The sequence below is a fragment of the Mauremys reevesii genome, linkage group 15 (genome assembly GCF_016161935.1).
Source record: "Mauremys reevesii isolate NIE-2019 linkage group 15, ASM1616193v1, whole genome shotgun sequence".
Classification (NCBI taxonomy): domain Eukaryota; kingdom Metazoa; phylum Chordata; order Testudines; family Geoemydidae; genus Mauremys; species Mauremys reevesii.
The window spans coordinates 38,075,810-38,092,588 of record NC_052637.1 but is presented as its reverse complement, the minus strand read 5'-3'; the positions used below and the strand labels follow the sequence as shown (position 1 = coordinate 38,092,588).

The 16,779-nt window shown below is 40.3% G+C and overlaps 1 protein-coding gene and 1 long non-coding RNA gene across 3 annotated transcripts in view; both read left to right on the top strand.

Annotated features, from left to right (window-relative positions):
- The window catches only part of PRKCA (protein kinase C alpha), a 284,791-nt gene that overhangs the window by 54,700 nt on the left and 213,312 nt on the right, over positions 1-16,779 (top strand). The window lies entirely within an intron of this gene.
- Positions 707-11,153, top strand: LOC120383348. Its single transcript, XR_005588423.1, has 3 exons — positions 707-784; positions 934-1,102; positions 10,389-11,153. It is a non-coding gene; the product is annotated as an uncharacterized LOC120383348 (long non-coding RNA).

Sequence of the window (16,779 nt, the reverse complement as noted above, 5' to 3'; positions counted from 1 at the left end):
TTTTCTTTATACCACACCATGAATTTTTTGTTACTTTCTGTTTTTATTGCATGAGTCTGTTAATCTGATTTAGCTAATGCCTGGGAAGTATGCAGCATATTCCTTAGAGAGACGTCAGTATCACAGTAGGATGAGTAATAGAAAACACCATCCCAGTGATATCAGCTGTATGTTGAGTTTTAGTGTTGTATTAAAATGAATGGAAAACAATGAGCTTCGAAAGGTAATCATCACATGATTCCTGACAAGACATAAAAGGCTAACACAGTAATAATTTCTGCTCGTCCATTATAATAGGTTTGCCTTTGCTGCCTTAGGAAAGATATAAAGCGTTGCTTGACAACGAATATAATTTCAAAAAAAGCATAAAACTTCACAAACGTTCAAAGCGTGTCATTGTGGGGAATTATTTCTTGATGCTTTAGAATAGAATTGTAAGTTTTAACCTTCATAATCAACACGAGTTTAGTACTGTTGTGTTTGAACCCTACCCTGGGTTGAAATCAGAAATTGTGCTAGGTGGGCATAAGCGGCAGGAAACACATTTTAACCTATACACATGTTCTGTACAATTGTTGTTGACAAAGTACAGACTAGAGTCAAGGAAATGGTGTGAAATGTTTGCAGTAAAAACAACTGTTGGTTTGGGCTTCTCTCAGCTTCTGGTGAGGTCACAGTACATAATTGTCATAGCAACAGACCTGAATGTTCCTTTTATGAATAGAAGTGTCTAGATATAGACCATCAAAGACTTCTTTTGATTGTACATTGTTGATGGAGCCAGGTTGTGGTCTCATTGGACATTTTTATTTTTCTGTGAAGGGTTTGATAACAATGTGGCAGAGCAGTATTTCAGACAGACTTGTCATTATCCCTCAACCATCAGGGCTTGATCCAGGGATTTACCATACCATTGTTGAACCTTTTTTCTAGCTCCTGTAGCTGTTCTGACTGGGTGAGAGAAGAAATCATCCTCTCCATGAGCAGCTCCCCAAATGTGATCCCTGGAGATCTCTGTCAAGCTGTCTGGAGTGGCTCATTACCATGAGTGCTAACCTCAAGGCAGACCATCAAGGAATAGGGCATGAACTCCAAACTGGTGGTATGTTCTGTAATTAGATTTCACCAACCAAACAACAAGTGTGAACTCCTAAAGCATTATAAGAGTCTTAACATGGAGTCACAGACAGGTCAGAGTGTCTAAAGGGGCTATCTTGCTACCCAGGCAAGCTTGCCTTAGTGATAGATGGTCCCTTATACCAAAAATCACAATAATATTCAGATTACTCCCAGTCCCAAAGACCAGTCACTTACCCCAGGTCAGTTGCACCTCAGATATCTCACCATAGACCATGCTTATAGCCAATCCTGTAATAAATTAAAAAATTATTAACTAAGTGAAGAAATAAGAGACTTATTTACAAGGTTAAAGCAGGTAAGCATACACACACAAATGAATTGTGGTCTTAGGTTCCAAAAGGTAACAGTAGCTGCTATAATACGCAACCTTTATGTGCCCTTTAGGGCTAACCCAAGCTAAGCAGATTGGGGATCCCTTGCTTATACCTGGAAATATTGCCCTCTCAGCATTCCAAGCAGCCCAGTGATGATGATTTCTCCTTAACAGGGATTTTTATTCCCTTCCTCCAGCTGTGATGGGATGTAGGCTTGTGAACTACCCTTTTCATAGATTCCTCCTGGGGGAATTCTACACCAAAAAATTATGCATATTTTATTTGTCAAAATAACATAATATAATTACGCCAGTTTCAATTATTTTAGTAATTTATTTAAAAAACCTGTCAGCAAGTATGTCGGTAACAATACAGATGACGACAACAACAACAAAAAAATTCAGGAAATGTTTTTTGACAAATAGATTGTTTACTAGGTATATTAATGCAGAACTTTCAGTAATAGTTCATTTCAACTACAAGACAGAAGCATATTTCCTGCACTGCTCAGAAGCAGTGCAAAGGCTTGGGGGAGTTCGGGTAATAGAAGAGCTGAGGGAGAAGGAAGTAATTGCTGGGAAGGAGCCTGGGAGTGAACCTGGAGGGTTGTTGGATGTGGGTGGGAGAAGTGTGGAACAGGTTTTTGGCAGGGAGGGATTGTTAGGGAGTTGGGGAGCCTCCCCCATTCAGACCCTGGCTGACCCCCTAGCCTCTCCCATTCAGTCAGGCACATCTACCTCTGTCCCCTTGTGTCTGTGTCCTCCACCCCAGTCCCCATATGTCCTTGCACCCTGACTGAGCCACCCATCCTCCCCATCCCCATATACCCTCTCCCTTGCTCCAATGTGGCCCTGCACCCCCACTCCCATGCACCCCCCTCCTCAGTCTGGCCCCCTACTATCCCTTTTGAACCTAGTCTGTGTGACTCTCCCCCCTCCGTCCCCCCCAGCAGCCCCATGTGCCCTGCTCTCGTCTGTGTCCCCCTTATCTTGTGTCGTCTTACCTGGCCCTGCAGGAAAGCCACTGTGAGACCACAGCCACTTCTCCTCCCTATCAGCTCTAGTGAGCCGGCTGCCCTCTTTTCTGGCACCACAGCAACTCCTGGTGGGAAAAAGGGATGACTGCAGTGCCTCTCTGGCAGAATGTATTTTCTGCAGAGAACAGAAAAAAATCTGCAGGAGACATGAGTTCTGTGTGTGCGTAGTGGCATAGAATTCCTTCTGGAGTAATGGATGTGGGGGTAGTAATTAACAAAGTCTTTTGTTCGCTGATGTTCCACAGTGTTTTGGTGTCTATAGACCTGATTTTATTGGAGAGGAGATGACAATACTTGTTGCTAGTGTTTCACAGTTGGTAATGCGTCTCCCCCCCTCGTTGGGGGTTTACAGTCTCACCAAACATTTTTATAGTCACAGAGCAAGCACTTAAATATTACCTTATATCATGGAATACAGATGATATCAGTAAGATTATGAAATGCCTGTAGGATGCTGCCTGTATTAAAGACTAAACACATGCTTACAACTCTAATATCTATTTTAACAATACTAAAACCAGGCTTGTTTCCAGCTATGCATTTGTCAGCATTCAGGGAGACCCAGTGGCCTTGGTATGAGCTGGCACCTGGTCTGCCAGCATCAGTCTCTGTTACTCCTCCACTAGCGTGTCAGTTTCTGTCTCTTTGCTTATATACATCTAATAAGAACCAGCTTAGCTGCTAGGGAAAATCTAAGCTTGCAATACTGTGCTATGATTAGTTTTGAAAGCCAAAATTGATTACTGAGCAGCCTGATCCCAATCAAAACTTGTTTACCACAGCCTGGCCAGAGGAAAATAAGACCATCTTATCTTAATATTCCTGAGCCAGGAAATAGATTGGTTTCTGCAATGGCTAGTAGGGCTTTGGGCTGGGACTGTGGTTTTCCAGAAACTAAAAACCATAGACACAAATTGTATTTTCCTGTCTTACGCTTCTCTTCTGTTTCTGGATTAGGCTCCCCACACTTGTCAGAGGGAGCTTCCCACTCACCCTTGATGAGTCCAATTTTTTGAATCCCTGCCAGAATTATATTCCAAAGAATAATTAGAGAATGTAAAGTGCTCTGTGCTGTGGTTTGTTTTTTTGTAATTTCTTACTTTTAAAATCCTAATACAATAAGCTTATGATCAGCTAGTCACTTAAGTAGCTTTGCTTATCTTTGTGGCAATATACATATTTATTCCTTTCTCCCTGTTGCCCTTAATTTAATGATGCTTCTAGGGTAGAAAGAGCATCATTTTTTTCTCTGTCAAATGAAAGTAGGGCTGAGTTGGGGGGAAAAAACTCACCCCAAAAATATCCCCCCTTCAATTTTCTATTTTGAACTGTGGTGCCACAGATACAGTGCTTTTGACATATTTGTATTGTGTGTGTTTTTATGTATATTTTTATATTCGGTATGGGCGTTTTGAAAAATGTTATCGCTTTGAAAGCTGGGAAGTGGAAGGCATTTGTGCCTTAATGATATTAGCATTCAGAGCTGGATATGATACAAAGGAGGATATACTCAGTTGCATGTTGTAGACATTGACACCAATTCATTTTCTATACCTTTTCAAGAGCTAGATAGTAGCATCCATGATACTGTGAAACAAGTTTGCTGAAAGGTATAATTATCAGAATGTTTCATTAAAGGTTACTCTGTTGAAGGGCACAATACAAATGGGTAAACTATATGTAACAACAATTGTTCCAAGTGGAAAATCAGTTAGTGATTTGTTGCTGAGCAACTTTTAAAGGCATTGCTATTACTGTTAGTTGTAGTAGAACATTTGAAACTTGGTTAAACAGTTTTAAGAAATAGTCTAAATCATACTAGCTGTAGTAAATGTAGAAAAATATTGATGCTGAAACCAGTTCTTTAATGTGAAAACTCTTCTTTCACTTCAGCGCAGTTATTTAAAGTAAACTGTTAAAACCTTGATGTACCCACATTTCTTCCAAGATTTTTTGTAAACACATTTCTCTCTCTCTCTCTCTCCTTACATTTAAGATTCATCTCTGGTAATCCAGTGAATGCCTGTCAATAAGGTGTGTTGTTTTTGCTCTGAGGAAAAAGCATTTAGTGCCATGTACTGCCCTTGATCCACATCGTTCTCATGTTGATGCTAATCTCTCTTGGGCTGTCTCAGATAATCTTGGATATTGATGGTTTTCCTCTGTACCTTTTCTCCCAAATAATGAGGCAAATGCAAAGTGTCATCTTAGTAACAAGGTAGTTTCCTTCTCTAAATACATACAGAATTAGTCCAGAACGTCTCTTATTTTTATTAAGCAGCAAGGCACTTTAAACAATTTTATAACTTTTTGTTTGTTTTTCAGTTGAATTTTTACTGTAAATATAATAAAGCTGCACTGTTTCCTAGGGGAAGCATTAGTGTCAAGTAACTATGAGAATTCTTCTTGTCAACATGACTAACCTTGGGATAATGTATTGCTTTGTGCCTTTCACTGTTACTTAGTAGGAACTCATTCAGAAGCAATTGAACTCTTAAACCTTTCCTGCTATAACCTGGTGCTGTGCACTGGGTATATGTGTTTTCAGTGGTTTGGGTGTTGACCAACCTAATTTTCACATCAGTCACAACAAGTTACAAATGTCACTTTTGGGATTGAGCAGCATCTTTGTAAGAACAATCATATTTCTAAAAGTCATTGACTTTATCATCTTCCATGAATCATTTTTCCTTCCTATAGGACGGTTTACTAATTCTGGAGATATATACTAGTTGTAGAAATAAGTGCAGATTTTCTAATGGTTATTAATGTGAATAGACACTTTTTCATTGACCTGAATGTACCTCATAAAGATGCCTAATTTTCCTCTTCACTACACAAGGGAAAACAGTGTGATAGGGCACCTTCCTCTGTACATCTTTTCCCAAATAGTGAGGCAAAAGCAAAAAGTACTTTTAGTAACAAGTTAGTTTCCTCTTCTAAGTACCTACAGAATTAGTTCAGAGCTTCTCTTATTTGTGTTAAGCAGCAAGGCTTAACAAGGAGACCCTATCATATTAACGGTGACTGATCTATGTATCATTGTGGGCCTGGGATTGTAGGCACCGTGTAGGGGAGGTTTACCACAGTTCATCCAGCAAGTGAAAGCAGTAGAGGATGATTAAGACAAATCACCCGAGTTACAACACCTCCAGAAAGGTACCACCTCCGGTTGGCTCACATATTCTGGTTCAAACTGGATTCTCCAGAGATCAACAGACTTTTGGATAAATCAACCGACTTTAATCTGGATCTGAGATAGATATGAATTTTGTAACCCTGGGGAAAACCCAGTTGTGGGTTTTGAAGGCACGAAACCTACCAGCGCTGTAGGTTGGAGTGTGTGTGTGTGTGTGTGTGGGGGGGGTGACCTCTGGTAAGCTTTTTAGCATGCATGTAGGTTATTTTATTGATGTAGACACGGCAGTGAATGAGGACAAACGGGGATGGATTTTAAGCAGCATATAACCCATAACTCGGGGTAGACTCTTCTTCCTAGGAGTCAGCTTGCTCTTCTGAATCCTACACCCTCACTCCTCCCCTACGAGGGAGACAGAGGGTACTAAATGGGGGACAGCTGCTCATGAAGGTTACAAGGTCTGTCTCTGTTCCATGAGCACAAGGCCCTTTGGTAAAATCCCAGGTCTTTTACTTTGGGGAGCCGATCCTTTTAACCACACTGGAAATCACGTGCAAGTTGTGACAAACTAACATCCTTAGTGACTAGTGCTATTAAATTATGTTCCTATTTAACCATACATCCAGGATGCTGCAAGGAAGGTGAAAAACTCCCCAGGCCTCTGCCAGTCTGGCTCTTATGGGAAGAAAAATATTCCTTCCTGACCATAAAACAGCTGATTGGTCAGATCTGCAGCATCTGCAAAACGCAGCCCTGAGGCTACCAGTACATGGTGGGGAGGATGTGACTGCTGGAATGGAGTAAAGAGAGGCTCGATGTGGCCTGGGGTAGGGTTTAAATCAGTGAAAGGGGAGGATGAGAAATGAATCCACCCCTCGTGCTCCCCAAGCTAGTGAATGATTGGGTAGAAACTCTGAAGGGGACGGTTTTCCCCCCCCCCCCCCCGACTTTCTCAGTGTGTTCTCCTCCTATGTTCAGCTGGGGCTGTCCCAATCACCACCAGCATCATCAATGCCACCTGTTGTAGCAGCTGGCTGGCATTGTTTTAATATGTTATCTTTGTAATGTCTTTGCCTTAGGAATAAATGTGCTTGCTTAGAAGGAGCTGTGTGGTAATTTATTAACTGCAGGCAATATGCTTGTCATAGCCCTCAGAGAGAAAGGAAAGCACAGATGTTAGCCTTTTAGGCAGCCTGGCTTGCTGGGGACATTGGTGTCAGGCAAGGAGCTGCACAGCCTTAAAATCCCTGGTCAGGAGGATGGGAGATGTTTCTCTCTACCCAAGAGAGGTAAGAGCTGAGAGTAGGAAACTTCTAAGTGGGTGCACGGGTGGGAACATGAAAGGAGAAATACCGGTGCAGTTGCACTAAAACGGACAAAATGCTTCAACTGATCTTGTGTAACCTGGCTGTGCACTCTTTAAGATCATGAAAGTGCACATAAGACAATAAAGTTCCCACTTGTGACTATCTTATGCAGAGTGCATATCAGCACTCTGCGTGGGAGTGCCATGTAACTTCAGTTCTTTCATTTAAATGTTTGTCTTCAGCAGGAATGAGCTACAGTCTTAGGCATTTCAGTGAAGACATTCATGGATTCTCAGTAAATTGATAAGCGTGATGATGGTTGATGTTCTCGGATTGCCTGCTGTCTTTAAAAGAATGATTGTTAATTATTTCTGTATGATAGTATATTTAAATCAAGTTATAAATTGAGAATAAGCTAAACAATTAAATTAATTTTGGCTTTATTTGTTTTCACAGCAGTCTTGTCTATGAAAAAAATAGAAACGTGTTTAACTGGTGCTGCGCAGCCCAGAGGTTAACTGCTGCTATAGGTGGAAAAGATTTATTGCTAATTTTCTAATATCTCTCCTACTTTGAAAATATATTTTTACGGACTGTGAACAGACTACAGTGAGAGAAATGCACTATATATAGTTATGATTCAATGAAAATTTGCTAAAAATGAAAGTATGGTCTGAAGCTGTGTTGCTATTGTTTTACAAATAAATGATTAACAAATTATCTCAGTATGGCTTGACAAATGTTTAACTATAGACAACCATTGTAAAGGTTTGTATCACAATTGTTAGCATTATTAGTAAGGAATTTGAACCTTAATAGGAACATCTCGGTTAACCTGACATATCTTAATTTGTAGCCAAAGGAACGGTGCTTCACAGTGAGGTGACACGATGGTTAGATGCATCATTTCATGGGTTTAGGATTAAAAGATACTAAGAAGCTTTTGCACAGCATGTTGCATCAAATTTACACTGCTGCGTCAGTGAGCACTAAAAGCCAAAAAAAAGTCTTAGTAGATTTAGCAGATTTAAGCTTGGATTCATTTCACTGATTACTTCCTGCTAATGAAATTTTAATTTAATCATTTAAACCTTTAATGTGTTTTTCTCATATGTTAAAAAGTTTGTTTTTCTCTCAAGAAAGCTATAGAAAAGCATGAACAAGTGGTGTACACTTACAAAAATTATTTGTAGAAATACAGATAATTCACTAGGGATTGTGTTTATTCATACAAACTCTTGAAGCCAGTGGGAGTTCTGTTAAAGTAAGGGCTCCAGGATTTAGACACATTTACATCATAAATTTCAAACAATCTATCGCTCCTCAATAATTTAATCTCCATGGAATTACCAGGGTTTTAATATTAAGATATTATGGAGACAAGTAAATCAGCAAACTGATTTAATCTACCTTGTTTGTCAGCTATGTAACTGTACTTTCAGGTTGTTTGTGAGCCTGAATAGTATGGAGAACAATGATTTTTATTTCAGAGATTAGCAAAATAGATGGGTGCTGTCCACAGTCTTCCTCTCAGCCATACCCACTGATTCTGGCAGTGGAGCTTCCATTTGTCTTCCTCCTTTAGGAGGCAAAGTCGAACTTGTTGGCTGTTAACACAGATTTAGTTTTTGTTGTTTTTTTAAAATTCTATTCTAGTTCTGTGCCATACCCATCCCTGTGATATTGGAGTTCCTCCCACTAAAGAGCCTGCTAGTTGTCTCTGCCTCCAGAGCTGCAATAAAGGTGCACTCACTTTTACAGCGCCCAACACCTAAACTCAGTGTTTGCGGGGGCTGTTATGCCTATGCCTCCATTAGGTAAATTCACATTTCAATAGGATAATAAAACACTTTTTTCTTTCACATCGATACAAAGTTACAGCACATTCTTTCTCATTAAGGACTTTTAATGTGCTGTAGCTTTCTAGGGGCTCACGCCACTCTGTCCAGAGGGTGCAATTAGCTCAGGAGCAGAAAGTGCCTTTTTTGATCCTCCATATTCTTTGAGTGCATTGATGGGGCAGTTGTGTATGTTTGGCTCCCAAAGGAAGGCTCAGCTTCGGGAGATGGATTCCCTGCTACAAAGATGCTGAATGAGCTCCATCCTTTCCTCAGTCAGACACAAACTCTGGAAAAGTAAACTGATAACAAGGCTAACTGCCCACCCAACTTACACCTTAGCATGAAGCAGGACCCAGTACATTGTGCCATCTCTGACCAAGACAAATTTTTTAACTATGATATAGTTCACACTTGATCAATGATATGGATATAAAATACATCGCTACCCCAATATAACGCGACCCGACATAACACGAATTCGGATATAACGCGGTAAAGCAGCGCTCCAGGTGGGCGGGTCTGCGCACTCTGGTGGATCAAAGCAAGTTGGATATAACACGGTTTCACCTATAATACGGTAAGATTTTTTTGGTTCCCGAGGACAGCTTTATATCGAGGTAGAGGTGTAACTTCAGATGATCGGTAAAACATATGAGCCAGGTTTAATGCAAAACATTTCACAATTTAATCACTACATTTTATCTTTAAATATTTCAAAAACATATAATTAGCTGTAGGAACATAAGGAAATTCTAATAATTTAAGTGAAAATTCAACATGTAGTACAGTCATTAGTTATTCGGAAAGTACGAGAGTCAGGTTTTCTGTGGACTTTCCTTTTTTCAAGGAATAACTGTCAGATTTGAATGGTATTGTTAAAATGGGAGAAAGCCGTACTCCTCGGAGAGAATGCTCCCAGTAATTACAGTCCTATACAGAAATAATAGAGGACTGCTGCAAGGTAATGGTTTAAAGATATATTTTCTTGCTCACCTGCAGATTATTACCTCTTGACCAAAATATTGGTTATAAACATTTAATTCATTTATTCTCTAACCTATATTCAGTGAAACAATGACAGATGAATCTTGTTGGGGATGGCCAATATTATAAAACTTTTTTTTTATAGTAAATGTCCTATTGTCTCTTCATTCCAGGAAACGCATGCCTTCCAACATGGAGTTTTCATTGAATGTACCAGGTCATGTTCTTTGACAGTCTGAAAAACCATCTGAATCTATTTTCTAAGTTGCATACTTTCCTTCATCAGCTCAAGTCTTCGTGAATTACACTCAGTTCTGCTACTTTAAGTAACTTTCCAGAACAATATGTAAATATTGTCCATTTGGCTTTTTATATCTCTCTCTTTCCTGTGCCATATTCTCAAGAACGTATTCAATGCCAGAGGGCAGATCCTCTGCTGGCGTATATTGTCATAGCTCTGTTGAGCTAAGGATTTGAACCAGCTGAGCATCTGCCCTAAAGAGTGTGAATAGTCCTTTGGATGGCATATTTACTGAATAGTGTCCAAATGCCTAAACTGAATCTTAAAACTAGTAGCATGCTGAACAGAGTGTTAAGAATAACTCTAGTGTACTCATTTTTTTGCAGGATTAGGTCAGTCTTCAGACTGATTCAGGGAAAATATAAACAAACAACCCCCGGTTGGAACACTAGAAGCTGCTGAAGGGACTAGATGGATGTTGCCTTAATATGCCAGTTTAACCTGATCACTCAATATGTTTTAATAAAATGTTGTGCAGACAGCCGTATCTTGCTATCGGTTTATCTGCATAGTGAATTTTCATTGACTTCAAAGGGAAGGTGACAGGCATTTGTCAATAAACAAAATGTTCAAGACAATTTCTGGATAATACACAGTAAAATAAATGCTTACCGTTTTCAAGGGATGCTGCCAAAACGATTCATTATATTTCAGATATAACTATAAGAATTTCTCAGAGGTTAGCCTTTGTTATACAACAAAAAGTCATTTTCTATATTAGAAACTGTATATTACTGGTGATTGTTTCTTCTGGTCTTTTAATTGCTTAGCTCTGGTCCCTAATTTTAAAAAAAACAACAAAACACAGGATAATAATGTATAGCATACAAAATTTCAGATAGTCTATGAATAAGCATTGGAAACTTCAAGTAAAGCTTTTTTTTTTTCTGTCCTAATCCAGTGTCCACATCCATGCATCTGAGATTAGTCTTCCTTGCAAATGTTCTGTGTAATGCAAGGCCTGGGACAAAGTTTGGGAAGTTGATAAATATTTTTTTAAAACTATCCCTAATGAATGGTTACAAATGTCATTTGAAAACTGATGTGCTGTGTAATTTGATTCTGTGTAATCTTTTTTTAATGATTTTTTCTTTTCCCATAAGCTTACAGTAGTATGTGCATTTTCAGAAAGAAGAGATTGGATGAAATCTATATGTACAGAATAAATTCCTCATATGCAACATAAAAATGTGTTGAAAACTTTAAAGTGAAGCATCTGAAGTTAATTCTGGTCCAAACTTTGTCGTTATGTAAAATAAATAGATAAAAATGAACTGCAGAACCTTACTGTGAGGTTAATTAGCAATAATCAGTTAACACATGATTCTTTTGTATGCCATGAAAACTGACTGGGAAGAGGAGGAGACTGACATAAAAATCAGAGAGAGAACAAGGCAGAGCAATGAGGAGAGGGTCCTTAAGGAGAATTGCTACTACTCAGTAGCTCTAAAGGGGATTTTATCATTTGATAATTAGTGTCTTTCAGCATTTATGGGAGAGCAGGACAAGGTTACTCCTCCTTGAGAGGGTGATGGTATTAAAAGTATAGCCACTTGCTTGACTATTGTAGTTCCATGTTAAAAATGTTCAAGAGACCAAATAACCAAGTGCAGACAACTTATTGGCTGATCACAAGACAGTATGGGAAAGAGAGTGTTAATGCATTATCAGTCCTTCTGGGAAGCAGTTTCTCACAGCATATTCAGTTCACCTTACACCAGGGATGGTATATACAGAGGTGGTTTTTACCAGGTAAAATCCTGGGTTTTACCATCCCAGAAAAAACTAATTATTCCCAGTTCAAGGCATTTTCTGGTTTAAAAACTGTTTCATTAATGCACACCACATTACACTTAGTTTTAGGGTATGTCTACACTATGGGATTATTCCGATTTTACAGAAACCATTTTTTAAAACAGATTGTATAAAGTCGAGTGCATGCAGCCACAGTAAGCACATTAATTCGGCGATGTGCGTCCATGTACCGAGGCTAGCGTCGATTTCCAGAGTGTTGCACTGTGGGTAGCTATCCCGTAGCTATCCCATAGTTCCCACAGACTCCCCCGCCCATTGGAATTCTGGGTTGAGATCCCAATGCATGATGGGGCAAAAACAGTGTCGTGGGTGATTCTGGGTAAATGTCGTCACTCAGTCCTTCTTCCGTGAAAGCAACGGCAGACAATCATTTCGCGCCCTTTTTCCCTGGATTGCCCTGGCAGACGCCATAGCATGGCAACCATGGAGCCTGTTTTGCCTTTTGTCACTGTCGCCGTATGTGTACTGGATGCTGCTGACAGAGGCGGTACTGCAGTGCTACACAGCAGAATTCATTTGCCTTTGCAAGGTAGCACAGACGATTATCATCCCTATTGCACCGTCTGCCATTGTAAATTGGCGATGAGATGATGGTTATCAGTCATTTTGCACCATTTGCATTTGGAAATTGGCGATGACGGTTATCAATCCTTTTGTACCGTCTGCTGCTGTCATGGGTGCTCCTGGTGGCCTCGCTGAGGTTGGCCGGGGGCGCATGGACAAAAATGGGAATGATTCCTGGGTCATTCCCTTCTTTATGTTTTGTCTAAAAATAGTCAGTGCTGCCTAGAATATGGGGCAGGTGTACTAGAGAACCAGAGAGCACAGCCACTCCATGTCAGAGCCCCAGAGATCCCGCAGAAATGATGAGCTGCGTGCCATTCTAGGGGGTGCCCCTGCAACAACCCCACCCGTTGCTTCCCTCCTCCCCCAACCCTCCTGGGCTACCATGGCAGTGTCCCCCCATTTGTGTGATGAAGTAATAAAGAATGTAGGAATAAGAAACACTGACTTTTAGTGAGATAAAATGAGGGGGAGGCAGCCTCCAGCTGCTATGATAGTCCAGGCAGTACAGAATCTTTTCTTTAGACATGAAAGGCGGGGGGGGGGGGGCTGATGGAGCTCAGCCCCCAGTTGCTATGATGAGGAAGGTTACCAAGCTTTCTGTACCGTCTGCCGGGAATGACTGGGAGTCATTCCCATTTTTACCCAGGCGCCTCCAGCCGACCTCACTGAGGCCAGCCAGGAGCACTCACGGGCTGATGATGACGATGGATAGCAGTCATATTGTACTGTCTGCCACCGGAAAGGGGATGCTGGTGTTCAGCGCTGCAGCACCCCGTCTACCAGCAGCATGCAGTAGACATAGGGTGATATTGAAAAAAGGCTAGAAACTATTTTTTTCCCTTTTCTTTCGGGAGGGGGGAAGGGTGTAAATTGACGACATACACCCTGAAACACCCGGGAAAATGTTTTTGACCCTTCAGGCATTTGGAGCTCAGCCAAGAATGCAAATGCTTTTCAGAGACTGCAGGGACTGTGGGATAGCTGGAGTCCTCAGTACCCCCTCCCTCCCTCCATGAGCGTCCATTTGATTCTTTGGCTTTCTGTTACGCTTCTCATGCAGCACTGTGCTGAGTCCCTATTGTGGCCTCTGTCTGTCATAACCTGGAGATTTTTTCAAATGCTTTGTCATTTCGTCTTCTGTAACGGAGCTCTGATAGAACAGATTTGTCTCCCCATACAGAGATCAGATCCAGTATCTCCCGTATGGTCCATGCTGGAGCTCTTTTTGATTTGGGACTGCATCGCCACCCGTGCTGATCAGAGCTCCATGCTGGGCAAACAGGAAATGAAATTCAAAAGTTCGCGGGGCTTTTCCTGTCTACCTGGCCAGTGCATCCGAGTTCAGATTGCTTTCCAGACCGGTCATAATGGTGCACTGTGGGATACCGCCCAGAGGCCAATACCGTCGATTTGTGGCCAGACTAATCCGACATGGCAATATCGATTTCAGCGCTACTCCTCTCGTCGAGGAGGAGTGCATAAATTGGTTTAAAGAGCCCTTTATATCGATATAAAGGGCCTCGTTGTGTGGATGGGTGTAGGGTTAAATCGGTTTAACGCTGCTAAATTCGGTTTAAACGCGTAGCGTAGACCAGGCCTTAGTCACATAAGGCAATAGATTTAGAGCTTGAGTTGTAAAAAGTAAAACTGCAGTAGGCATAATAGTAATATCAGTAATATAATACTGAACATCATAATGTATACATTTTGGTTTGATATTTTCTTAAGCAAGTTCAGTTTTCATTATTATATAAATATGTATACCACAAAACTATTAAATTGCTAAATATTTTTCAGTAATTTTCATTAGTATATTCTAATAATAATTTTATTTTTCCCAGTTTCCTGGTTTAAACTGGGTTTAAAACTGGTATTTACCAGTGCTCTGTCCTAAATTAGTTTTTCCAGGAAAATTGCCAACTCTTCCTTTCACAGATGACGTGCTTCCAAAATATGATCCCAAAACTACCTCTGTTTGTACTGCAAAAATGGAAACATGTAGACAGTGCTAAGGAGGAGTACAGAATAATAGCAGAAGCATATAGGACCAAATCAGAAAGGCAAAGGCACAAAATGAGTTACACCTAGCAAGGGACAAAAAAGGCAATAAAAGGTTCTTTAAATCCTTTAGCAGCAAGACAAAGATGAAGGAAAGTGTAGGTCTTCTATTAGTGGCCAAGGAGAGCTCAAAACTGATGACATCAAGAAAGCTGAGGTGTTTAATGCCTATTTTGCTTTAGTCTTCACTAAAAGGGTGATAACGGTGACCAGATACTCAATACAATTAATATTAACAACAAGGGGTAAGGAATGCTAGCCCAAATAGGGAAAGAGCGGGTTGAAGAATATTTAGATAAGTTAAATGTATTCAAATCAGTTGGGGCCTGATGAAATTCATTCTAGGATACTTAAGGAACTAGCTGAAGCAATCTTGGAACTATTAGCAATTATCTTTGAGATCTCATGGAGGATGGGAGAGGTCCCAGAAGACTGGAGAAGGGCAAACATAGTACATATCTTTAAAAAGGGGAACAAAGAGGACCTGGGGAATTGTAGACCAATCAGACTAACTTTGATACCTGGAATGATACTGGAACAAATTATTAAACAATCAATTTGTGAGCACCTGGAGGATAACAGGATTATAAGGAATAGCTGTCATGGATTTGTCAAGAACAAATCATGTCAAGCAAACCTAATTTTCTTCTTTGAGAGGGTTACAGGCCTAAGGAATAGGTGGGAAGCAGTAAATGTAGCATACCTTGATTTTTAGTAAGGCTTTTGACACAGCCTCATGTGATATTCTCATAAGAAAACTATGGAAAAGTAGGCAAAATGAAATTACTATAAGGAGGGTGCACAACTGGTTGAAAGACGATGTTCAAAGAGTAGTTCCCAGTGGTTGTCTGTGAAATGCAAAGTCCTGCAGGGGTCAGTCCTATGTCCAAGTACTAGTCAATATTTTCATTAATGACTTGGATAATGGAGTAGTGGAGAATGTGAATATAAACTTTAAAAAGCAACAAAGAGTCCTGTGGCATTATGCTGTCGTGGGTGAATACCCACTTCGTCAGATGTAAGTGGCTTCCTTGCAGGTGGGGCTGGGGCCGAGGACAGGCTGCCCAGATGTGCCTACCTTTAAGATGCAATGCAGGCACAATTTTGTGTGTGTGTGTGTGTGTGTGTGTGTTGCTGCCGCCTGATTGGTTACTTCCAGTTTCACATGGCGTCCAGTTGACCAGTCAGTCCGTAACACTGCTGTTCGTATTTCCTGAGGTTCTACTGTATCACACCTACATACATATCAGTTTACAGAGCACCAATTATCGTGTCATACCCTCCAGGTTTGCATTGCCCAATGATTCACCAGTAGCTGAAGTAGATCCAGACATTCGCTTTAGATGCTTTATTCAGCATAAGGGTACTTAAGTTGGTTAATGTTCTCTAATCAATATTGCAGTGTTAGGATCCAGTATCAGTAAACATAACATAAAGGAAGTATAAACAGACCCCCATACGGAGCAAAATTGTTTTGAATAACATATGCCACAATTAGAATGTGTTGTCATTGACCCCAAATTATGAATTGTGCTAAGTGGAATTTGTTTGCATGATTAATGCATTGCCAATTCACGAAAGCCTCTGTTTTATACACTGAGGACAATATCATTTAGTGAAGTACTCATCACTAATAAGATCAGGCAATTTTCCTTTTTTGATATCCCCTAATGAACTTGTTATGTCAGTTATCTGCACAGCTTGTGGGAGTTAGGACTTAATTCCCTACACCATTGTCCCTTGTTTTCTTATTGTTTTCTGTGCTCAATACATTAATTTTTACTTGTTTGGTTAAGCAACTTAGAAATGTCATGCATATTATACACTATATACTATTCCTCAGTAACCAGGCCCTCAATGCCAGGAATTATGGGTTTGCAAACTGTTTCCACTGCCTGATATGTGAACTAGTTAAAATGTGCTTTATTATATCTGCCCTGTTCCAAATGGATATCTCAGATCTAAGTAGTCTTGAAATTGGACCCATGATTCCATCTACACTTTAGAGTGGTCTAGTTCGAAAGATACCAGACTGTGGAATGGTTTCTTGCCCAGGTACTGGGTCTCGTATACGATCCTGATACCAAGCTATTGTATCAATTAATAAAGTAGTATACAATGATACACTTGCTTTTTACACAATAACCAAACCGGAACATGGATAAAAGGGATTTATGACAGATATATGCCTCAACTGTACATTATTAAGCAAAGTCCCAGGTATGGATGTAGCATTTAAACTGCTAGGTGGCCTCAGTTTTACCTTAGGCCATTGTC